The sequence below is a fragment of the Coffea arabica genome, chromosome 1e (assembly GCF_036785885.1).
Source record: "Coffea arabica cultivar ET-39 chromosome 1e, Coffea Arabica ET-39 HiFi, whole genome shotgun sequence".
In the NCBI taxonomy this organism is placed as follows: Eukaryota; Viridiplantae; Streptophyta; class Magnoliopsida; order Gentianales; family Rubiaceae; genus Coffea; species Coffea arabica.
Window position 1 is genome coordinate 2,388,521 of NC_092311.1, and position 26,175 is coordinate 2,414,695.

A 26,175-nucleotide genomic window follows, 5' to 3' on the forward strand; every position below is an offset into this window, starting at 1 on the left:
CCTTACTTTTGATTTTGCTTGCTCTATGGTTTAAAGATGATGTCTAGAGCTAGAAACATTTTCCAGTGGGTGCACAAAATTAACAAGAATGTTTATTTAATCCTTCTAAAGATATAGATGTCACGCTCACTCCCTGGACTTGTGGGTCCAAGATGTGATCAGAGTTTCAATAGTCAAGTTCAACTATTTGGGTTTCATCTTCGCTAAATCAAAATGAATATCCTTAGTTAGATTTGACTGTTGATGCTTTACTTAAGTATTGGTGTACAACACTTTATTTTTTAGATATGGAATGGGATATTATATTCACCCCTCCATTTTAGAGTTTGTCTCCTCCAAAATCTAATCCAATATCATCATCTGGATTGTCCACTTAATTGTGTTGGATTCTAGAGATGGCTCGTACGGATTCTAGAGGTGCCTCGTACAGACTCTAATGACGTAGCACTTAACTCTACACGAGATTTAATTCCTCCACTTTCTTGTGTAGTCCAACCCAATATCATTGACTTAATTTCACCCTCTGCAGAGACCATATGAGATTCGCTTTAATATCATAATATCACGCCTAGGGCCTAGGGCCTATAGGCTCAACATGCAATCAAAGTCTCAACAATTAACTCCAACTTGGGATATCCATTTTAGGCTAGCAAGGATGGAGTCTAAATAGTTGGATTTGACTGTTAAAACTCCGGTGACTTCTTGCCCTGTGCATCCAGGGTGTGACATATAAATCTCAATAAATGTACTTAAATGGTAGGAATCAATTGTTGTGGAGCGTAGGCCGGTCAATTTGATACTCAAGAGTTGCATTGGAATGTGAGTTTTGCTGCTAGATTGGTTCTCTTCATTTATTTATTCTTTGTCAAATTACAATAACTGCCATGATAGTAAAATTTACTTCACAATCTAACAGGGCACAAATTGTATACAGGCATTTTCTTTTGGCCACTGGGTGCACCTGTACCCACTTGCCAAGACGTACGCCCCCACTGATCAAGAGTATATTGTAAATTCATTACTGAATCTAAGCAAAATATCTACCACGATCATCGTTTGTAGGCGGTTGAAGGAAACTAATATACGGTGTTTGATCATTTATTGGAGTATCAATAAAAGGAATGACAATGCATATTGAGAAAAAAGGATTATATATAAAGAAAAAGATACAATGTTCTGAATTTTTGCTCAATCACACAAATAATCAGCCATGAGAGGTCTCTATGAATTTTTCCTTGCCAACTTGTCAAAAAATTTCCATCTGCTGGAGTTTAAGCATAACGCAGGCAGGCTCCAGTAATTCAGTAACTACTCTGCTAGTCTCCTCGCACTTCAAACAGTAAAAAAAAATTATGTACTGAATACTGAGACAGATATCTGAACCTAGCATTGCTAGCAAGCAAGCAGCTAAGGACGATCTTTTGCAACAAATAGGCTGAAATGCCCAGTGAGAGATCAAATCTGACCACAAAATCTCTCCACATTGACCATTTACATGAGTAGGAGAAACTAGGCTCAAATCTCGCTATACGTACGTTTCTACTTGTAGTTAATCTTATCCTAAAAAACAAAAACAAATTGAAATCCGGTGAGTTTTTATGCCTGTTTTTGTAGGCTACTTGTAATCTTATAAAACCCAAGGTTGAGGATTATCAAAGACTTCAGGAGGGTGTTAATCAGAGGGAAGAATATGGGAAAACATCATAGGAGTAATTGCAAAGGAGGATAGTAATTGTAGTATATAAATGCAAAGGAGGACAATAGAAAAAGTATATAAATGCAAGGGAGGTTAATAATTGTTAGCATATGTATATATATGATAGATTAGGTGAATTTTATACGTATACATTTCAATGGGCACTCGTTAATTAATGATCTGTCTAATGAGTGTCCAATGGGCACTTGTTAATATGGACTTCGTGTGTTCATATTTTGAAGAAATAATATTAATTAGGGAAAGCATATAAATGCAGTATAGGATAATAATTTGTCAATGTATAAATTCATATGGTAAGTTAGATGTGATTTAAATGTACTAACAAGTACACATTAGGCCCCCATTAGAAAAAAAACCTTTTATTTTATATCAATGGACAAATATATCACTATCCACAAAATCTCACCCTGTTAATCGCACGCTTCATCCAGTTTCTCGACTCCGGAGTTTAGGATTTAGGGTTTAATCATCAGCTTTTAATCATCATTGCAATTTAATCATCAGCTTTTTATTTTTGTATATTGTACATTGCCTGATCTGAATAATGGATTATTGAACAAAAGAAAATAAAAAGTTTTAGTAGATTTTTTTCAAACTCTGATGGGCAATGGTCCAGGCGACACTCCCAGAAGAACTGCAGAATGCATGCAGAGGGAGAAGATAGTTAAAAAGATCTCTTGAGACTGCAGAAGGCATGGACGAGTAATGGATAAACATGGGATGTCTGTGGCATCATGGAAAAGTCCAAATAATCAAGTACCAAAATATCAACATATCACCAAATTATTATTCATTATAATTTCACAATTGAAACTTATAAAAACAATCAAACAAAAGTTATTTGAATACAATCCAACATGATGAAATAAATACAACTAAAGTAGTCAAGTTTTCACTTTTGGCATAAATACAATCACTAATTTATTATTGTGCTTGTGCTTTTTTTTTTTAAAAGAAAAAAATGTTATTGTATTAAGTGTAATTAGGGACTTAGTATATATGTATTAGTAAATTTAGTATAACCAATTAATAATTTGTATTAGTACACATATATAATTATTAGTATAATTGATAATATCAATTATATTACATATATTAATATACATTATATAATATATATATAACTAATAATATCATTATCATAAGTTTGTAACTAATTAAATTACATATTAAATATATACATATATATTTTATATATTTATTTTTTTAATGCGGGTGGCGGGGCAAGAGATGAGGCGGGGGTACACTCCCCTGCCCCTGCCCCATTTCTAAGTGGGGGGAAATCGCCCCCTCCCCCTACATTAGTCCCCCGCGGGGCGGGTGACCGCCATCCTTTGCTAAATTGTTAACAACAAATGTACCGCTCAGTAACTGGCGATCGAAGCCAGGAATATTGAAGAGATATATATATATGCATAGGGGTTCAGTTCTAGATACTTGCTCTTATATACCGAGGAAGAATATCTAAAGATAAATAGAAACTTTACCTGAAACACACACTCACTTTCATTAAAGAGGGAAAAGATGTGTAGCCAATTTTAAATCTTACTATTGGAGGCGGCCATCTTCCTAGTTCATTGGATTGAATGATAAACGGAAAGAAATAGCATTGGTTTACTTTTATGTATTGGAGCGATATGTAGTTTACAATGAAGAAAAACTTGCCAAGGGCTTTAAACAGGAATGGCGCTTCAAAATAAATTAATGATATCATACCAACGGAAAAGCTCTTTGGTTGTTGCGTTTTGTGAAGTATATTTAAGGAATAGAACCATGGAACGGGAACTAGTTGTCAATCTGGTGTTTGGTGTTGGTCTTAGTACAATATTAGTTGAAGTGCCAATTTTCACAAATTTGTTCATATGGTCAAGTATCCGGGATGATTTAGTATTTCAGTCATAATTCACATTTTGAGACTATTACTTTAGCTAACTAATCTACCATTCTTACATTCATCCACCATTTCGAAGGTTTTGTAGAGCAATTCTGACAAAGATATGGTGCCTTTAGCGTTAGGCAATCGAGCAAGAATGTCAAAAACAAAAGCTTCTTTTGCCATGCTCAAGAAATTTAAGGAATCCTCGTTGGAGGTTTTCCATAGACATTCAAACCTTTTGACGATTAAGATTTACCAATTTGATGAGTACTAGCTTTTACTTCAATTTCTTTTTGGTTACTAATGGTGATTTGGCAGCAATCGACCTTCTCTTAAAGCCTGCATTTCCATCCTCAATAATACCAGCACTTATTTAACCCCAATAGCCATACATACATCTAGCACATTTCTTTTGGTACCATTGAAGCGTTTCCCAGAAACACATTAGAACTAGTGAAAGAAAAAGAAAACAAATGCGTCCCACATCCAAGAAATTCTATCTTTTCGTCACATAATAACCAGATGCCTAGGTGCAACTTGCCGCCGAGCTTGGTAGCGCAAGCTTGTGACCCGAGGGGGGGCATTAATGTGTTGGAACATTGGATTGGCCCAGATGGTAGGCCTTGTGGAGCTACTCACCGGCCTGCCCATTCCAAGCGGAGAGCTGAGCCACGTAGTCTGAGCGGAGGCTTGGACCACTTGGCTCCTAAAGTGGAGGGCACTGCGTGAGGCTGGCGTTGACAGAGCAACGAGAACTTCCCGCTCCTCGCAGTGGAAGGATAACGGGCTAGAGCTGCACAAGTCCACTAATTGGACCAACACTTTTTGAAATTTTTTTTTTGAAATTTTCTAAAGGAAAAGTTGCTAGATTCTGCAGTTTGTCAATGCAATTAGCATTATTACACTTCTGCAATTTTATTTTTCTCTTACATGTTAGTGTCGCGAATCTTGGGTCAACCTAAACATGAAGAAAATAGCTGTGTCACAGATACAGGGCATGGATAGTGCAGTTTTGGCATTAGAACTTACTGCTCTTTAGGCTTTTTCTTTTGTATCTTGGTCTTATGGATAAGCTTTTTCCTCAAGAAATAGTGTGGAATTTCAGCTTGAGTTTACAGGACATCAGATAAGATTTCAGAAATTTAGCCCCTGTTTGTATATCCACTTGCTGATCTGCTAACACAGAGAGTTGGCTACTTTGCAAGGTTCTATGTCTTGGCTTCTTTTCCTGTTTCCGTCATTTTAGTTGTATTCTTTTGGTTGAAACCTGTAACTGCAGAAATCTAGAAAATCTGGATGCCGACTGCAGAATGACGACTTTGTAACTAATTAGGGCAAGCAAAGCATGGGGGGGGGGGGTTATGAAAAGTAAGAAAATGGAAAATGTTTAGCATGACAATCCTTCTGTGATGGTATTGTGACGCATGGATGCTGCTCACTGCCTTCTTCTTGAACAGAATGAAGTAATGTGCATCTAAAATGGATGCAGTCTAATAGTTCCTTAAAGGGGCCCAAATGTTTAATCATGATAGTAACGGGCATTGAAAGATTGGTTCTATGAGATCATAGCATTAGGTGGTTTTCATTTGAATTTCTCCTCTAGAGAAGTTGAAGGGTATTTGAGGTGGATATGTTGCAGAATAAGCATTTCTTGATTTTTTGTACTAGCTATAACATTTTGTGTTCAAGTCTTATTATCTTCTATCAATTATGGCCGATAGTTCATTATGGGGTTGCTAGTGCTTGTCTATCACTTCTATTTTCATTCTAGGAAAAGAAAGCACGGGGCCTCAAGGATCGGAAAGCAATTAATGTTGCTCAAAACTGTGAATGATACTCAAGTAATAAAGGCTTTTAGAAGGTTAACCTAATATGAATGTGACATTATTGATACTAGAAGTTGGGTCTCTAGAGCTTGTATTGCTCCACATAGTGAGCCTATCTTGTGAAAGATCAACTAGATAACTGGGATTTTGGAATTCCTTAAGAAGAAGGTGGCTTGCATTATGTGCATTTTCCAATTTCATTGTATTTTAACCTTGAGGACATTGGTGCGCAATTAAGGATAACAAACTGGATAATTGATTGTTGTTAACAAAAATACTAGTGAAAAAGTTTCGGATTGGTTGTTATTAATAAAAATAAAACAATTTAAACCTAATCAAATAAATAAGACAATATGTACACAGGATAAAAATGTAAGACGTCGACTTGACAGAACGTAAGAATATCGAACTCAGCAAATCTATTATATAGGGAACTGAATAGCATTTTATTATATATAGTAGTGCACGGGTCCTCTTTATTATCTTCAAGATTTTGCTTTTAGATGAACATGGATACAAAAGAACTAAATAACAAATTTTATTAAATATTTTAAAATACTAAATATTAGACAAACATTGGAAACTAAATGATAAGAAATAGTTACTTCTACAAAATACATTGATTAGTTCTCAACAAATCTTACCTTGATTGAAAGTTAGAAAAAAAAAAGATTGTTTTGTAATTTATACAAATAGTTACTTCCAAATGGTAACTATTTGATTAGGCGTAATAAATACAAATGGCTGAAACTAATAAAATGATTGAAAGTTGTTATACATAAAGAAGTGAAAAAGGAAAGGGATTAATTATGGATTTTTCTAAGGGGTGTCCGCCCTTAGGGTACTGGTTAGCACACTTAACATTTATCTAACCTACCATATATGTATACATATATTAATAATTATTATCCTCTCTTGCATTTATATACTTTTTCAATTTAATTTCTCCTATCATCCTTTGTATTTATTTACTTTTTTCAATTAATCTTATATTTTAAAAACATAACACCTAAAATTTATTTTAACGAGTGCTCTATGAACACCCATTAGACTGACCGATTAATTATAACCAAAAAAAAATCAAAAGCATTAAAAAAACTAATATTAAATATGTCCACATGGCGAATAGATATATAATGCATTTGGCAAAGGTTAGAGTAGCCAAATGTACAACCTTTCAAAATTGAAATTAAACATCATTATATATATATATATATATATATATATATACACATGTCTGTGTGTATGTGCATGTATATATGTACATATGTATGTATGTATATGTATATACGTATGCAAAAACTTGACGTGCGCGGAGTATACATATACAATTAAGCTCATCCTAATCAAGTTTTACATTTATAAACTCCTAAACACCCCACACGCGATTTATCGCAAGTATACGAATCGTGAGCGAGTATAGGGTATTAAGGGTCGATCCCACAAGGAAGATTGCAATTACCGGTACTACTAAAGCTTCTCTATTATTTAGACTATCAATGAATTATAACAAATTTTACCTACTCAAATTATACAAAATAACAAATGAAAGCTCCTTGGGTTGTGGTATCCCTAACTACTCATGCAAGTGCTATATTTGGATCATTGAATACTACATCTAGGCTAATTATGGTGTAATTTCCTTATGCATTTGAATCCTACTTTCGTAGTGAATCAATTATACTCATAACTAATCCATACCTATTTTCATAGTTATGAAATTAGCTACAAGTTCATTTCTTCAATGAAATTACATGAAATGAATCACTAAAAACCACATAAGTGCACCTCTACTTTCGTGAGTGTACTCCCTATGTTTAGCACTTCTTGAACTAGTGTTAAATCTCAATTTTCATTGCAGAAACAACACCTTAGATAATCACAATTAATGGTACCAGATTAATCATGATTTCAAGAGCTAAAGTGCTAAATAACTTGCTCAAATCATAGCAGTCAAATAACCAAATAATAAACACTAACAATTATAGAAAGTTCAACCAAACCCAAGGTATAAACTTTAGAAACACATAATGAACACAAAATCCAGAACTTGTATATTAACTAAACTTGGAATCAAATACAAAAGATAAAGAGTTTGGAAGGAATACAACCCTTGTCACATGAGCTTTCTTCCTTGCCTTCTTCATCCTCCATCTTCATCCTAATCTAGATAATAAACAAGAATGGAAAAGCTACACTACTCTATACTAAGCTAAACTAACATTAGGGAGATGAAAGAGCTACATTTCTGCAGCTTCAAGCTTTCTCCCGTAGCTCTCTCTATTTTTCTGCTATGAACTCCCCCCTCTATTTTTGCAATGCATTTTGGCTCTTTTATGATGAAAGGTGGTCAAGAAATGAGGATTACATCTCCCTTTTACAGCTGGGAATGTTTCTCACATGTCTAGCATCCAATGTGAGTTGGTGGAGGTGAAATTGATTTTTTACGCGTACAGAGCAGCCTTTTCTGACCAGTGATCCGAGCTGCTACAGTACCTCGGATCCGTATGGATCCGAGCTCGGATCCACTAACCCAGAAACAACCGAGGGTTCGGATGAATAGTGGATCCGAGTGTGGATCACTTGCTCTGTTTTTGGCCCAACTTCAACCAATCTTTTCTTGATGTTAGAGGCTGAACCAGCTCTTGACCAAAACATAAAACTTGTAGCCCTTTGAGTTAGCTTTCCAATGCATCAAGAATCACCTCATTTGGATCTGTGTAGGCTGAGAAATGACCGAAATACCCTTGCCTGCTCATTGCCCTGTTCCAGTTTCGACCAGTAGAAATTTGCTATTGTAATTCGGCATTTTGACCTGGAAAACCTTCAAACTGGATTTAGATGTCTTAACCAAAGTTGTAGATCTATCTCTTATCTTCAAATGGGTTCAAGAATCATCCCAATCCGATCATTGTAACTCAAGTTATAGCCGAAATACGAAAATGTGTCAAAACTGTCAAAATACACAAAATCCAAGTAAAAAGTGATAAAAACCTCATTTAATCACTTAAAAACATTTATTCACCAATTATAGCCAAAATGATTCATATTCTTCCAATAATATAACCAAAGTGACTAAAAATAATATAAAATGTCATACAATTATTACGTAAATTAGTCACTTATCAAACTCCCCCACACTTAAATCATTGCTTGTCCTCAAGCAATTCACACATAATCAAATGCAATGATTCAAGAGGTGAAACAATATATGCACTTTGTCCAATTTAATTCCTCAAGACTTGGAAAATAATTATTATATAATTATTCAATTTACACTAAATACTCATAATATCAAGTAAAGGAAAGATAATTATACCCTAAATTCAACAAGTTAAACTTAATCTCTTACCCTAACCTAATTTCACAAATAAGCAACCCACATAGTCGATTTATAGCATTCCTCCTCCTATAATCATCCTTTTCTCAAAATTTTACATCTAAGAGGGATTTATTCATACTAATTTTACTTAATTAGTGAGAATGCCTTTTTACGCGAAAATCGACACTTTTAGGTGAAGATTCCCGGTTACTCAACATTTCACTTATTCAAGTTGCAATGCATACTCTTAATTCAAGTACCTTTTTACGCGAAAATCGACATTTGTAGATGCCAACCCCCGGTTACTCGGTACAAAAATCATTGGAGTAGAATAATTTTTTCTTTCTTTTCTTCTTTTTTTTTTTTTTTTTTTTTTACTAAAGGACAATAAATAGATATTCCCTCTTAGAAAATATATAAGACTAATCAAAGGAGGAGTATAACCTTTTATCAACTATGTCAATCACTTACTTGCAAAATTAAGTAAAGAGAAGAAATCTCATTAAACATGTAAAATTATAGGCATAATTTTCCTCACTTTACCAAATATACTTTCTAAAATGTAAAAATTCTAATTGCATAATAACTATTTCCAAGTTAAATGAGGACTAAACCTTCCAAAATACACATAAAGTTTCAACAATTGGAAGAATAAAAACATTTAAAGTTGGAACAAATTAGCCCTTTTTGAATGAAAATGCAAAAATTTGAAGAACTTTTGGGCCATAGTGACATATTGGACAAGATGTTAGACAAATTTTGACGGAGTTTCCCCATATAAATGGAAGAAAACTCCCTGCCAACAAACCCAATTTCAGGCAAATTATCCACATGGCAAATAATTCAAACACAATTCCAATATTTCTAAGCATTTAAATCCACAAAATATCATCACATAGCATTAGAATGCAAGTTCACATATTTCCTCCCCCACACTTAAACTTCACATTGTCCTCAATGTGAGAAAAGGAAAATAAAGAAAGAGTAAAAGAAAATACTCCCCTTATGACTTGCGCAATCCGAATCCATGTCCAAGTGATGAATTTCCAACTTTACTTGAAAGAATGGAGACTTCAATTAATGCACCTTGAAAAAAAAAACAAAAATACAATTCTTAAGAATAAAAGCTTGCAACCAACAAGAAGAAAAGTGGAGTTGAAGGAGGAAAAAGAGGGAAGAATGAAGAAAAGTGGTCCGAGGCTTCGTTTGGAAAGGATCCGAGGTCGTTTTTGAAAGGATCCGAGGTCGGATCATGATAAGTGAGCTCGGATCAAGAAGCTCAAATTTTTTCTGATTGCAGAAGTGGATCCGAGGCCTCGGATCCATATGGATCCGAGCTCGGATCAAGAAGCTCGAAGTTTTTCTCTGATTGCAGAAGTGGATCCGAGGCCTTGGATCCATATGGATCCGAGGCCTTGGATCCATTGAATCTGCACTTATTGCAGAATTTTTGCAATTTTCAGTTTGACCTCAATTCTTCAAAATACACCCTAGATCATTTCTATGTCAAAATAAATCATTCACGCACATGTAAAATGATCTAAACATGCATTCTAAACCTCTTTAATGCATCAAAATTCACAATTACTGAAATTGAGGTATTGAGATCTTTGATCAAACTTCGCCTTTTTCACCTCATTTGGTCACTTTTGCATCTTTTTCCAAAACCTACAAATGAAAAATAACAAAATAACTCAAACTTATACTTTAAACATAAAATCACTCCAAAGTAACACCAACTTAAACAAGCATTGGGTTGCCTCCCAATAAGCGCTTCTTTAAAGTCAATAGCTTGACTATATCACCTCATTTTTCAAGGAGGCTTAGTTAACGAATAATCCACCATTTTAGGCCTTGGTGGATCATTGTAAGGTGACTTAATAGAAAAAGCCACATGAACTAATGATCTGAGAGATGGAAGTGACTTACATATTCCAAGTGTTCCATAGATATTACCTTGAATATGCACCACTTGAGAACTTACCAAAGGAAATGTCATGAGAGTATCTTGGGCAGGAATACCTTTAGAACCTATACTTTCAATGCACTCCTCAAGAGGGGTGAAAAATGAGTCATTAAAACTCACCTCTTGAGGCTCAAAGTTAGTTCCAAAGATATTATCATGTGAAATGGACATTTGCTCATTGAAACACAATTGAGATTCATCATTTTCATCAAAATGCAACCCATTTTCACATACAACATTCCCATCATTCATGCTAGGATCATTTTGCACATTATTAGAGGAAATAACTTCACACAATGCATTCAATTGCTCATGTATTCGACCAAAGTGAGAAGCTAATTCATCTATTCTTTCCTCAATCCTATCAAAACGATCGGAAGTTGCATTTGCTAGCTTTTCTATTGCTAAATCAAATTGATTAGAAAAATTTTCTACAGCTAGCTCCCAAGATGCATTAGAATCATTAGCTAATGGTTCACTTTCTAACTCCCAAGGTAGAGGTGTATTAGCTAACTTCTCTATTGCCAACTCCCAAGATGGTTTTGATTCATATTGGACACTTTCAGGTTGGTGATCATAAAAATATGAATTATCACTATAAGTACATTGATTATTCCAACCATAAGCAGGAGAATTGCTCCAATTAGCACTATATTGATCAAAACAAGGATTGTAATGCTCTAATTCATCATAATAATCCACATTTTGTGCTTGCATACATGTATTAGTAGCATGATAACCTCCACACAAGTCACAAATCACATGATAAGAATTAAAAGCATTAACATTCCTTCTCTGCTCAATTTCATGCATCATGGTGTCCATTTGAACTTGTAACTTAATTACATCAAATTTTGCCTTTAAGCACCTTAAACCATCTTCAAAAGACATACATTCAGTAAATTCTTGGTTACCTCTATTAAAGGAGCTTTGCACTTGGTAACCATCCATTACCAATCTTCCACTTCTCAAGCATTGTCCTCCAAATTGTCCTACCCTTCTCATCACCTAAAATTGCTTTTAAACAACTTAAGAGCAAAATTAGTAAGAAGAATAGGTGATAAAACACATACACATAAAAAATTCTAAAATGACAGAAAATAACATTCACACAATAACTAATAAAATGTCTAAACTAATAAAGTTACTCTTCACACCGATATTGCCAAATCTTCCCCGGCAACGGCGCCAAAAACTTGACGTGCGCGGAGTATACATATACAATTAAGCTCATCCTAATCAAGTTTTACATTTATAAACTCCTAAACACCCCACACGCGATTTATCGCAAGTATACGAATCGTGAGCGAGTATAGGGTATTAAGGGTCGATCCCACAAGGAAGATTGCAATTACCGGTACTACTAAAGCTTCTCTATTATTTAGACTATCAATGAATTATAACAAATTTTACCTACTCAAATTATACAAAATAACAAATGAAAGCTCCTTGGGTTGTGGTATCCCTAACTACTCATGCAAGTGCTATATTTGGATCATTGAATACTACATCTAGGCTAATTATGGTGTAATTTCCTTATGCATTTGAATCCTACTTTCGTAGTGAATCAATTATACTCATAACTAATCCATACCTATTTTCATAGTTATGAAATTAGCTACAAGTTCATTTCTTCAATGAAATTACATGAAATGAATCACTAAAAACCACATAAGTGCACCTCTACTTTCGTGAGTGTACTCCCTATGTTTAGCACTTCTTGAACTAGTGTTAAATCTCAATTTTCATTGCAGAAACAACACCTTAGATAATCACAATTAATGGTACCAGATTAATCATGATTTCAAGAGCTAAAGTGCTAAATAACTTGCTCAAATCATAGCAGTCAAATAACCAAATAATAAACACTAACAATTATAGAAAGTTCAACCAAACCCAAGGTATAAACTTTAGAAACACATAATGAACACAAAATCCAGAACTTGTATATTAACTAAACTTGGAATCAAATACAAAAGATAAAGAGTTTGGAAGGAATACAACCCTTGTCACATGAGCTTTCTTCCTTGCCTTCTTCATCCTCCATCTTCATCCTAATCTAGATAATAAACAAGAATGGAAAAGCTACACTACTCTATACTAAGCTAAACTAACATTAGGGAGATGAAAGAGCTACATTTCTGCAGCTTCAAGCTTTCTCCCGTAGCTCTCTCTATTTTTCTGCTATGAACTCCCCCCTCTATTTTTGCAATGCATTTTGGCTCTTTTATGATGAAAGGTGGTCAAGAAATGAGGATTACATCTCCCTTTTACAGCTGGGAATGTTTCTCACATGTCTAGCATCCAATGTGAGTTGGTGGAGGTGAAATTGATTTTTTACGCGTACAGAGCAGCCTTTTCTGACCAGTGATCCGAGCTGCTACAGTACCTCGGATCCGTATGGATCCGAGCTCGGATCCACTAACCCAGAAACAACCGAGGGTTCGGATGAATAGTGGATCCGAGTGTGGATCACTTGCTCTGTTTTTGGCCCAACTTCAACCAATCTTTTCTTGATGTTAGAGGCTGAACCAGCTCTTGACCAAAACATAAAACTTGTAGCCCTTTGAGTTAGCTTTCCAATGCATCAAGAATCACCTCATTTGGATCTGTGTAGGCTGAGAAATGACCGAAATACCCTTGCCTGCTCATTGCCCTGTTCCAGTTTCGACCAGTAGAAATTTGCTATTGTAATTCGGCATTTTGACCTGGAAAACCTTCAAACTGGATTTAGATGTCTTAACCAAAGTTGTAGATCTATCTCTTATCTTCAAATGGGTTCAAGAATCATCCCAATCCGATCATTGTAACTCAAGTTATAGCCGAAATACGAAAATGTGTCAAAACTGTCAAAATACACAAAATCCAAGTAAAAAGTGATAAAAACCTCATTTAATCACTTAAAAACATTTATTCACCAATTATAGCCAAAATGATTCATATTCTTCCAATAATATAACCAAAGTGACTAAAAATAATATAAAATGTCATACAATTATTACGTAAATTAGTCACTTATCACATGTGTCATATGATATAATATGTCATATATGATAATACAAGTAATTTGGTTTGACTTTCAAATCATACAGTTTCTTTAGTATTTTTTTATGGCTGTGGGATTCGTTTACACCTATGTTTTTAAACTCAGACCGGACTTGCCGGTTCGACCGATCGAATCGGGAACCGGCCAAGTGTTCGGTCCGAGTTATGCTAAAAAATCGGGTAAGTAAAAATCCGGTCAAATCGGGTTTGACCGGGTTTTCCGGTTCAATCATCATTTAAAAAAAATAACTCAAAGTTTTTTAATATTATGTTTTGGCCCCTAGATTGTTAAAAATTATTAATATACCTAATATTTTATACTTTATCAATGTTTTCTTAAAGCTTGGTTTTATTTTTCAATTAAGTCCATAATTTTAATTCTAAACTTGTTAATGATCATTAAATAATATAAATTGCTACTTGATTATTCTAGTTTCTTTGTATTTTCTTGTTAAATATATTTGAAACATCAAATATATATGAATATACCATTATTAATATTAACGTGTTATTAAATATTTTACATATAATATTTTAATTTTTAAATAATTTTTATTTATGACATCATCCGGTTCAATCCCTATCGAACCCGATTGAACCCATTAATTCCTAACCGAGTCGATACCCGGTCCGGTTCTGAAAACATAGGTCTACACAGAAAGTATGGGGAATAATGTGCAATTAACCTTTCGTATGTTGAATTATCAAAAAAAAAAAAAACCTTTCGTATGTTGAAGAAGTCAAAGGCCTTTCTAGGTATTAACTCTATAAGGAAAAGAAGTGAAGTGAAGAAGGGAATATTCCATTACTCCTTTCTAGCGTTCTTAACTAATTTGAGTGGAGGACGAAGATCATCAGAAATTCGTCATCAACTTGAGAAGCCTGATGAAATGGGGCTGATAATCCGGTGGTCTTGTCTTCTCAATTAGCTGACCCCAGATGCAATGGCCAGTTAGCCACCAGTCTACAAACTCTTGCAGGTTCTTCTGTGTTTTTTTTGTAATTCATACCTTTTTCTTTTAAACTTGCTAATTTAGCTTTATGCATCGATACTTTGATGTTTAATGCCCTGGATCCCTGAGCTATTTTGAGAAATTTGGATAGAAAAGAATCCCATTTGGTTAGTTTGAGGAAACAATCAGTCAAACAATGACTTGTGGAGACAAAAAATCTAGTAAAAGAAGAATTGGAAAAATTGAAACGCCAAATCAAGAAAATGATGATGGTATTGATTGGTTGAGTGCCCTTCCAGACGATTCTCCATCACATTATGTCCTTTCTGTACACGAAGGATGCTGCAGCCACTTGTATTTTGAGGTTCCTATCCTTTGTCTCCATATTAATGGACTACCAGAGCCTCATAGGGCTGAGGATGATAGTGCCAAGTGAATTATGCAAGCAAAAAACAGTTGAATCAGAGGTCCAACAGGGTGCCACCAATCATACCACAAGTGAGTCATCTGCACATCTCCTACTACGATTTGAATGCATTTCCTGGCAATGGACCTCAACTTTTAACATCTTCCAGGAGAAAGAGGAACAATTGGTAGTTGGAGCTGGTGTAAAATTACGAACTTGGTAAATTCGTAATTTTACCAACAATAAACAATGTTTCCATAATTTATGAACAGCCACCCATAACATATCTACAACTTCTCTGAAACTTCCACCCTACTTTTTGCAGAATGGTAATTCTTTGAAGAAGGTGTCTCTTTCTGGACAATGGCAATGTTTGAAGTCCTTGTCAGAGGATTGGAATAGGATATTGTCGTTCAAGAAAGCCTCAAAGCTTTGATAGGTTTACCAGATTGTGCTCGACAAAAGAATTTGGAGGAGAAGTTGATGAATTCCATATGCAGTTATGAAAATCTCCTAGTAAATTATATCCATCTCTCTTACATGTCCTACGCCTTTTCATCCTCCTGATAACCAAGAGGAAGAACAAAAAAAAAAAAAAAAAGAGTCTCCAACAAATAGTTTTGGATTTTGTGTCTGTCTTTTAAAGAATTTGTGTAAGGGGAGGTTTCCTGGTTGTTGTTTCTAACGATTGTGTCTTGAGATCATTTACATATGACCAGTTATTTCAGAATTTTATTGTTAAAAATTGAAAGATGTTTGAACTTGTGACAAGGATCAAATGTCATCTGATGTGATTGCTTATGCCTTTTCAGGTGGCTTGGTACATCACTTGGAAGCGGAACTGGAATTTCTTGCAATATATACAATTTTCAGCTGAACTGGATCATTTGCACCTGGAAAATAAAGCATAACATGGTTATATCTGCTAGTGTTATTCGAGATGATAGGTTTTAGCTTATTTCTATTTTCAATGAAAAACATGTTCCTGGATAAGATCTTCATCATTTGGAAACTACTTGACAAGTATAGTGGAAGTGAGTACCCTCACAATTTATTGGCAATGTTAAATTGGCTTTGTTTAATTAATTTCCAAACCAAGTTCAAACGAAATTCGACCAAGTCAAGTTAAATCCGACTTCGAGTATCAAGTAGATCGGGCCCTCGACTTTCAACTATAAAAAACTATGATAAATGGTGCAATATTAGGAGGGGAAATGTGACTACACTCCAAGAGTACGGGGAATAAAGTGCAATAAACCTTTTATATTTCTTCAAGTCTTCAACCTTTTATATACCTTTGAAGTTTTAACTCTGCTAGTCTGTAGACGATTTCGAGAAGAGAAGTGAAGTGAGGAGAGGGAATATTCAATGACGCCTTTCCAGGGTTCTCAACTAATTTGGGGAGACCGAAGAAGATCTATCAAAAGATTCATCGTCAACTTGAGAAGCCTGATGAAATGGGACTGATAAATCAGGCGGTGTGTTTTCTCGATTAGCTAATCGCAAATGCATTACCCACCAGTCTACAGATACTTGCAGGTTCTCACTTTCTTTGGTTAAACTTTCTTTGCTTCTCCCTACCTGGAAATCAAACTGACGAAGTCAACTCATCATATTACACAAGACTAATATATAATTAAGTTACTTGATCAAAAACACGCTTTTGTTATCTCAATTATGATTCCTTAGGAGGATAAGACAGCCGTTCAAACGTCTGGTGTCGTGGTGTAGTTGGTTATCACGTCAGTCTAACACACTGAAGGTCTCCGGTTCGAGTCCGGGCGACGCCATGTGTAACAACACTTAGCTCAAACTACTTTTGTTTTAGAAAATTGAGTGTCTGTGTCGATAGGCTGGTGGAAAGATTTCAGATGGCGCTGGAATTCTTTATATCTGCTGCTCTTCAGTGTGACGATTGTTTCCTATAGAAATATTCATTTGCAAAACTCTGGTAACTGTGAAACTATCATGGCAAGTGAATCTTCTTGTTCCCACTTCAGTTTTTTTGCCAAATCTCAAGGTGTTGCACTTGACAGGACGTGTGGGATTAGTAGATGAAAAATACTTTCCAAGACTTATTCGTGGTTGCCCATCTCTTGAAGAATTGTATTTAGTTTTCCATAGTTTTGTATTTATCTAGTCCTTCATTGAAAAAACTTAAGACTTACTAGTTTGGGAGGACGCTACAACTATGTAATTGAGCGTAACAGCCTAAAAATATCTTGAAGTCAGCGGTTTTGGAAATCCTAATTTATGCTAAATGTCCCGAGACTGAAAATATTTGGTGTATGAAATTGATGCTCAAAGAGTAGCGTTCATTCAAGAACTGAAGTCTCTTGTTAGAGCCACAATTTCATTGTCGCATCACGACGCAGAAGGAACTGAAAGTGGCTTGTTATTTCGTAGTCAGCAGGCTTTTGAGCTTATTAATTGGTTACAAAGTGTGAAGTCACTTGACTTATATCACCACTCCCTGCAGGTATGTATGCCTTCATTTTACTTCTTTCTATGTCTCTTCTTCTACACATTCTGTTGTTTTTCCCTACCAAAAGTGCTGCAGCCAGCCATGTCAATCCTGTCCAGCAAATGGAGATTTCTTTTCACTTCACTGTCCAATATATATCTTATGTTATATAATTACCATAAAGGCACCAAACATGACTGTGATTGGATGGTTCTATAATCCTTTAGATTTTGGGATAGAGTTATTCAACCATGAAAAGGGGCTTCTTTTAGAAAATTTTGTCTGTACCTGGCAAAATTAGATGAAATTCATAGATTCCAAATTGACCGGTTAATTGCTTCTGTGCTTCAAATTAATGTCAAAGAACTTGAGATTTTGGTGGGAGACTAGAATAGTGGAAACTACCGTAGTTTCCCAGCATTTGATATCTACTCCTAGGATGTTTCCGTGCCGAGCACTAGTTAGTTTGAAAACAAATAGGAGTTTGGATTTGATTATTCCTGAATTGGTTTCTTTACCAAGTGTTAAGGTTATGCACTTGGAGGGCTTTGGATTTGTTGATTAAGGCACTGTTAATAGGCTTATTCAGGGATGTCATTTGCTTGAAGAATTGGTTCTGTTGGGTTCTTCACCATACCCAAAATCTTTATTTCTTGACTCCTCTGCAAACTTTTTCCTCTGTGCCTTTCTGGCGTCCTTAGTATAGTAGAGATGTTTGCTATTACTGCAAAGTCATCCAATCCTGAACATTCATCCTATTATGTGAGTGGAAAGCATGAAGTTGGTATAGATGCTGCAAATCTTAAAAATTTTGACTAGAATAGTGAATCGTGTAGATTTTATTTGAAAACTCAAGTCTTTCTATGCAAAAGTATTGCAGGTTGGATCTCCCAGTTGTCTTGGGAGGAAAATTGATTAACTTCATCAGCATGCTCTTAAATTTGTTGGGGCGCATGCAGGTCGTGAAACCTCTCTTTTTGTCTGAAAACATTCTCAAAGGTGTAGCATGGTTTCCTTATATCTTGTTCATGTAATTTGGCTTTGATTCTAAGCTTTAGAGAATTTTCCTCTCATGAGTCAGACATTGTTAGAAGCTTTATACTTGATCTTACTTCTTGTTCGCATGGAAGCTCTCTACTTTTTGCAGCGGTTGGCCATTGTCGAAAATTTGACCACTTTAGAGCTTGAAGCTTCTGATTATGATAGTCCAGATACTCTCTGTACCTGTACGTGGAAAATTTTGCTGAGCTTACTTGAAAGTGCCACCTACCCTGAAGTGCTTTTCTTCATAAAAATGAGTTATCGTGATTCGTGAGCCTTACTTTTTGATTTTGCTTGCTCTATGGTTTAAAGATGATGTCTAGAGCTAGAAACATTTTCCAGTGGGTGCACAAAATTAACAAGAATGTTTATTTAATCCTTCTAAAGATATAGATGTCACGCTCACTCCCCAGGCTTGTGGGCTCAAGATGTGATCAGAATTTCAATAGTCAAGTTCACCTATTTGGGTTCCATCCTCACTAGTCCAGAATGAGTATTCTTAGTTAGATTTGATTACTTATACTTTACTTAAGTATTGGTGTATAGCACTTTACTTTTTCGATTAAGAATGGGATATTATATTCACCCCTCCATTTTAGAGTTTGTCTCCTCCAAAATATAATCCAATATCATCATCTGGATTGTCCACTTAATTGTGTTAGATTCTAGAGATGGCTCGTACGGATTTTAGAAGTGACTCGTACAGACTCTAGTGACGTAGCACGTAACCCTACAACACGAGATTTAATTCTTTCACTTTCTTGTGTAGTCTAACCAATATCATTGACTTAATTTCACTCTGTGCAAAGACTACATGAGATTCACTTTAATATCATAATATCACGCCTAGGGCCTACAGGCTCAAACTGCAATCAAAGTCTCAACAATTAACTCCAACTTGGGATATCTATTTTAGGCTAGCAAGGATGGAGTCTAAATAGTTGGATTTGACTGTTAAAACTCCGGTGACTTCTTGCCCTATGCATCCAGGGTGTGACATATAAATCTCAATAAATGTACTTAAATGGTAGGAATCAATTGTTGTGGAGCGTAGGCCGGTCAATTTGATACTCAAGAGTTGCATTGGAATGTGAGTTTTGCTGCTAGATTGGTTCTCTTCATTTATTTATTCTTTGTCAAATTACAATAACTGCCATGATAGTAAAATTTACTTCACAATCTAACAGGGCACAAATTGTATACAGGCATTTTCTTTTGGCCACTGGGTGCACCTGTACCCACTTGCCAAGACGTACGCCCCCACTGATCAAGAGTATATTGTAAATTCATTACTGAATCTAAGCAAAATATCTACCACGATCATCGTTTGTAGGCGGTTGAAGGAAACTAATATACGGTGTTTGATCATTTATTGGAGTATCAATAAAAGGAATGACAATGCATATTGAGAAAAAAGGATTATATATAAAGAAAAAGATACAATGTTCTGAATTTTTGCTCAATCACACAAATAATCAGCCATGAGAGGTCTCTATGAATTTTTCCTTGCCAACTTGTCAAAAAATTTCCATCTGCTGGAGTTTAAGCATAACGCAGGCAGGCTCCAGTAATTCAGTAACTACTCTGCTAGTCTCCTCGCACTTCAAACAGTAAAAAAAAATTATGTACTGAATACTGAGACAGATATCTGAACCTAGCATTGCTAGCAAGCAAGCAGCTAAGGACGATCTTTTGCAACAAATAGGCTGAAATGCCCAGTGAGAGATCAAATCTGACCACAAAATCTCTCCACATTGACCATTTACATGAGTAGGAGAAACTAGGCTCAAATCTCGCTATACGTACGTTTCTACTTGTAGTTAATCTTATCCTAAAAAACAAAAACAAATTGAAATCCGGTGAGTTTTTATGCCTGTTTTTGTAGGCTACTTGTAATCTTATAAAACCCAAGGTTGAGGATTATCAAAGACTTCAGGAGGGTGTTAATCAGAGGGAAGAATATGGGAAAACATCATAGGAGTAATTGCAAAGGAGGATAGTAATTGTAGTATATAAATGCAAAGGAGGACAATAGAAAAAGTATATAAATGCAAGGGAGGTTAATAATTGTTAGCATATGTATATATATGATAGATTAGGTGAATTTTATATGTATACATTTCAATGGGCACTCGTTAATTAATGATCTGTCTAATGAGTGTCCAATGGTCACTTGTTAATATGGACTTCGTGTGTTCATATTTTGAAAAAATAATATTAATTAGGGAAAGCATGTAAATGCAGTATAGGATAATAATTTGTCAATGTATAAATTCATATGGTAAGTTAGATGTGATTAAAATGTACTAACAAGTACACATTAGGCCCCATTAGAAAAACCTTTTATTTTATATCAATGGACAAATATATCACTATCCACAAAATCTCACCCCGTTAATCGTGCGCTTCATCCAGTTTCTCGACTCCGAAGTTTAGGGTTTAGGGTTTAATCATCAGCTTTTAATCATCGTTGCAATTTAATCATTAGCTTTTTATTTTTGTATATTGTACATTGCCTGATCTGAATAATGGATTATTGAACAAAAGAAAATAAAAAGTTTTAGTAGATTTTTTTCAAACTCTGATGGGCAATGGTCCAAGCGAGACTCCCAGAAGAACTGCAGAATGCATGCAGAGGGAGAAGATAGTTAAATGGATCTCTTGAGACTGCAGAAGGCATGGACGAGTAATGGATAAACATGGGAAGTCTGTGGCATCATGGAAAAGTCCAAACAATCAAATACCAAAATATCAACATAGGGAAAATGATAGATTTCATTCTTCACATTTCACAAAAATATTCTTTTCATCCCTCACTTTTAAAATGAAGCAATTTCGTCCTTGACATTTAAAAACTGAAGTTATTACATCCCTGAACCCAAATTTCAATCTGAATCAAACCACCAATCAACCTGATTACAAATTTTGGGGGTGTAATTGGTAGATCACTTGGTTAACTCAACTTGATATTCATGTGAAATTTAATGAACCTAAAAATAAAAAATAAAAAATTATAACATAAAAAAGAAAAATTAATCTTTCCTACATTATTATTGTATACATTGACGGTTTTATGTACCGTCATATCATTTTAATTTTAATTTAAACATCAAATTTTATATTTATGATACAGATCTAGATTCACAAACGGATATACTAATAGTGCATGAAAAGATTTACCAAAAAAAAAACTCTACTATTCCAAGACAAAGAATGGCCTTTTATGTTATAATTTTTATTTTTTTGGTTTAATAAATGCCATGTAAATATGATGAAGTTAATCGAGTAATCTGTCAATTCTATTTTTGAAATTTATTACTGGATTATTGGATGGTTTGATTCAAATTGAAAATTAGGTTCAAGGATGTAATAGTTTTAATTTTTAAATGTCAGGGACAAATTTGCTTCATTTTAAAAGTGAGGGACGGAAAGAATATTTTTACGAAATGTGAGGGATGAAACGGGTCATTTTCCCTACCAACATATCACCAAATTATTATTCATTATAATTTCACAATTGAAACTTATAAAAACAATCAAATAAAAGTTATTTGAATAAAATCCAACATGATGAAATAAATACAATTAAAGTAGCCAAGTTTTCACTTTTGGCATAAATACAATCACTAATTCATTATTGTGCTTGTGCTTTTTTTTTGAGAAAAAAATGTTATTGTATTAATTGTAATTAGCGACTTAGTATAAATGTATTAGTAAATTTAGTATAACCAATTAATAATTTGTATTAGTACACATATATAATTATTAGTATAATTGATAATATCAATAATATTACATATATTAATATACATTATATAATATATATATAACTAATAATATCATTATCATAAGTTTGTAACTAATTAAATTATATATTTTATGCATATATATTTTATATATAGGAGGTGGCCATCTTCCTAGTTCATTGGATTGAATGATAACCGGAAAGAAATAGCATTGGTTTACTTTTATATGTTGGAGCGATATGTAGTTTACAATGAAGAAAAACTTGCCAAGAGCTTTAAACAGGAATGGTTCTTCAAAATAAATTAATGATATCATACCTACGGAAAAGCTTTTTGCCTGTTGCGTTTTGTGAAGTATATTTAAGGAATAGAACCATGGAAGGGGAACTAGTTGTCAATCTGGTCTTAGTACAATAGTTGAAGTGCCAATTTTCGCAAATTTTGTTCATATGGTCAAGTATCTGATAAGGTGTTAATTGTTAGTAATTTTATTATTAATTTTTCCCTGTTTCCATGCCAAATATTATTTTAATTGTCAACATATACTTATATTTGGCATCTGGACTCAATTTCAGGAAGTGGAGCAGAAAAGAGAGATTTTCTTACAACAAATACTCCACACGTGGGAAGTTTCTAAAGAACATACAAGCTAGGTTCCACGGGTGTATTTGTGCTGGAATTGATGATTATAGTGGACTCCTCCGTTTTGATAATTGCAGAGGAATTGATGATTGTGCTGGAATTAATTGGAATGATGTTTTCTTTCATTATCTAACGGGGACCACGTAGAAAGTCTGTCCTTATGGTGGGAGATGTACTCATTAGCCAAGATGTTGGCTTTGATGATTGTAGTTTTTCCAATTGCTCCCTACGTAAAGTAGTGGGCTCAAGGAGAAAAGACTATGAAAAAGCTATGAAGACTAAGGCTTGCCTTATATATATCGAACGATGGCAGAAGACAAGAGGCTAGTGAGTTGTAGTTTTCTTTCAAAATTAAGCTCCGTAGGAGGATAGAGGAGTTTGTAGTTTTTCTCTCCGAGGGATGTTCCAGAGGAGAGAATAGGGAGTTGTTTTGGTTTGTTGAATTCTATTGTGCAATTTTCTTATTTTCTTCCGAGAGCTTTGTTATTCACTCTCTCAATTATCGAAGAAAGATGATGTCTTTAAATTCAATTGAATTGTGTGAAGATTTTCGTATGAGGCGTGGCTAATTTTCTCATCTAGTCAAGGATCAACGCGAAGACGCAGTCCCAAATATCTGTGAGATCTAATTAATTTTACGTGTTCCTTAATTTGTTAATATTTGCATGTTTTCTATTTTAATTTCCATGGGATTATTTTGTTAATTGGATATCAAGGGCCCGATGTGCAATTTGACTTATTAATCTCCTGTCAAATTAATCAATTAAATCCGTAATTGTTTAGTTGGTTAATATTGGTGACAACTAGTATTTTCACATACTAGGAGAACATGCAATCTGATTTAAATAACCCTCGTAGCGTGTTATTAATTTGGGTTAGGCTTTTCTAGTTTTTAATGCAATTAGGAAATTAATTCCTACGGTCGTACCTAGGAGTATTTCCTGGTTAGAGGTAATCAACGGTCGTACATTGGTTATCAATAAATTAAGGAAAAGCTGGTCGTTAGAGTTTATCGGCGACTATAACTAGCCTGTTAATAAAATTAAGTGAACTTTCTTTGCATCAATGATCGGATGAATGGACTGTGTTTGCGTAGTTGTATCCTTGGCTAGAATTTATTTATCATTTATTTAATTGCTATTTACAATTGTATTAATTAATTATTTATTTTTGGTTAAATTATTTAATTATTTTTAGTTAAATTGTTTAATTATTTTTAGTTTATTTCTGATAAAAATCCCCCGTGTCCCGAACTTGAAAGGAATCAAATTTTTCCCAGTCCCTGTGGATTCGACCCTACTCACTACTGTACACAGAAAATTTATTTTTCTCGAGTAGGTATTTATTATTGCACAGGCTCGACACCTGTCAATTTTCGGCGCCGTTGCCGGGGACTGGCGTTAATCATTTGTTTCTTTTTAAATTCATTTTTTTTTCTGGTATTTTTCTAGTTTATGCCTCGCTCTTCTCGTACAGGCGAATTAATTTTCGACCCTGAAGTAGAGAAGACCGCGCGTAGAACGAGGAAAGAAACCAGGCGGCTCAGGGAGGAGCAATACGATATTGCACCTCAGGAACTTGATCCAGAGGTTGAGCCGACAAATTTGTCTGGTGACAATTCAAGTGATTCAGACCAAGAGGAAGTCACTATGGCAAATGCACGAACACTAAGGGAGTTGGCTGCTCCTGATTTAAATCAGCAGCCCTTGTGCATTACTTTTCCACATTTAAATGATGACACTCCCTTTGAACTAAAATCTGGTCTAATTCATCTCTTGCCATCTTTTCATGGTCTACCAGGTGAGGAGCCCTACAAGCACTTGCAAGAGTTTGACGTCGTTTGCAACAGTATGAAACCTCCGGGAATTACTGAAGAGCAAATAAAGATGAGGGCCTTCCCCTTCTCTTTGAAGGATTCCGCAAAAGACTGGCTCTACTACCTACCGCCTGGTAGTATCACCACGTGGGATCAACTGAAGAAAAAATTCTTGGACAAGTACTTTCCGGCATCTCGAGCTGCAAGCCTAAGGAAGGAGATATGTGGCATCAAACAACACCCAGGCGAGTCACTCTATGAGTACTGGGAGAGGTTTAAGAAACTGTGCACCAAATGCCCTCAGCATCAGATAAGTGAGCAACTGCTCATTCAATATTTCTATGAGGGGTTGCTTTTCAGGGACAGAAGCATAATCGATGCTGCAAGTGGAGGGGCATTGGTGAACAAAACCCCTCGAGGAGCATGGGAGTTGATTGAAGGGATGGCTGAGAACTCACAGCAGTTTGGTTCAAGAGAGGACATCCCGACGCGTAGGGTGAATGAGGTGGAAACGTCCTCTATCCAACAGCAGATCTCCGAATTAACATCTTTCGTAAGACAATTAGCTGTGGGGAGTAATTCACAAGTCAAAGTGTGTGGGGTGTGCACTGCCGTGGGTCATCCTACGGAAATGTGTCCACTGGTTCAAGAAGAAACTGCAGAACAGGTGAACATGGCTGGCCACGCGCCCGCGCCAAGAAAGCAGTACGACCCGTACTCAAACACCTACAATCCTGGTTGGAGGGATCACCCCAACCTTAGCTATGGAGGAAATAGGCAGTCTAACTTTGTGCCAAATAGACAGCAAGGGCACCAACAGCAGTATCATCCTCGCCTACCACCACCACCACCCCCTTCAAACTCAAGTCCGTCCATGGAAGAGATGATGAAGCAATTACTTGCTAATCAACAAAAGACGGATTCAGACCTACAAAGCATGAGAAATCAACTGGGACAGGTGCAATCATTGCAAAATCAAATGAATTAAATGGCTATAACAATCAACCGTTTGGAGTCTCAAGTTCAAGGAAAGTTGCCATCTCAACCTGAGGCGAATCCAAAGAATGTAAGCGCAATGACCTTAAGGAGTGGGAAGGAAGTTCAAGGACCCGAACCCGTGATTCCTAAAGATAAGGACGAGGAACGGATTGAGAAAGAATTGGAAGAGGAGGGCACAGACAACAAAAATGCAAAGGTAACCTCGAACCCAATTCCTACAACTAAAACTAATCCACCTCCCTTTCCTAGCAGGTTAGAGAAACCAAAGAAGCAAGACAAGGAAAAAGAGGTCTTGGAGATTTTTCGCAAGGTGGAGATCAACATACCCCTGCTGGATGCGATTAAACAAGTACCCA

At 35.3% G+C, this 26,175-nt stretch overlaps 2 non-coding genes across 2 annotated transcripts; one reads left to right on the forward strand and one right to left on the reverse strand.

The window, feature by feature from the left end:
• The first annotated feature begins 16,827 nt into the window (after positions 1-16,827).
• Positions 16,828-16,901, forward strand: TRNAV-AAC (transfer RNA valine (anticodon AAC)). The gene has a single exon. It is a non-coding gene; the product is annotated as a tRNA-Val (tRNA).
• Positions 16,902-25,025: 8,124 nt separating this feature from the next.
• Positions 25,026-25,132, reverse strand: LOC113719270 (small nucleolar RNA R71). The gene has a single exon (XR_003454808.1). It is a non-coding gene; the product is annotated as a small nucleolar RNA R71 (small nucleolar RNA).
• Positions 25,133-26,175: the final 1,043 nt, after the last annotated feature.